This window comes from Buceros rhinoceros, unplaced genomic scaffold (genome assembly GCF_000710305.1).
Source record: "Buceros rhinoceros silvestris isolate BGI_N320 unplaced genomic scaffold, ASM71030v1 scaffold1558, whole genome shotgun sequence".
Taxonomy (NCBI): domain Eukaryota; kingdom Metazoa; phylum Chordata; class Aves; order Bucerotiformes; family Bucerotidae; genus Buceros; species Buceros rhinoceros.
Genome location: NW_010428409.1, coordinates 61,043 through 61,388, shown reverse-complemented (window position 1 = coordinate 61,388; position 346 = coordinate 61,043). Strand labels below are relative to the sequence as shown.

The window sequence follows — 346 nt, the reverse complement described above, 5'->3', positions numbered from 1 at the left end:
TTTTTTTTTTTTTTTTTTTTTTGGCTTTTCATCTGTGCTTGGCCCCCTGTTTCTCCGATGGCCCCAGAGCAGTCTCTCTTTCTCTTTGTTTCCTCTTTCTCACTGGCACTCGGACCTGCTGATCGCTGCTGCTGCTTGGTGCCTGCCGTGATCTCCACCACTAGTGCGCCCCGAAGCTGCTGTTCTTTCACCACTGCTGCTTCACTGCTGGTGCCTGGCTGCGGCCGCCCCGCGCCGCTGGGACTGCCCTCGCTGCTGCTGTTTCCTGATGCCCACGACCCGACTGCTGCTGTTGCTCAGCTCGGCTCCTGCCTGCACGGGGGCCGCACGGGCGCAGGCCCGCTTC

General features: G+C 60.1%; 1 protein-coding gene across 1 annotated transcript in view; it reads left to right on the top strand.

The window, feature by feature from the left end:
• Positions 1–346, top strand: part of F13B (coagulation factor XIII, B polypeptide) — an 11,199-nt gene that overhangs the window by 6,961 nt on the left and 3,892 nt on the right. The window lies entirely within an intron of this gene.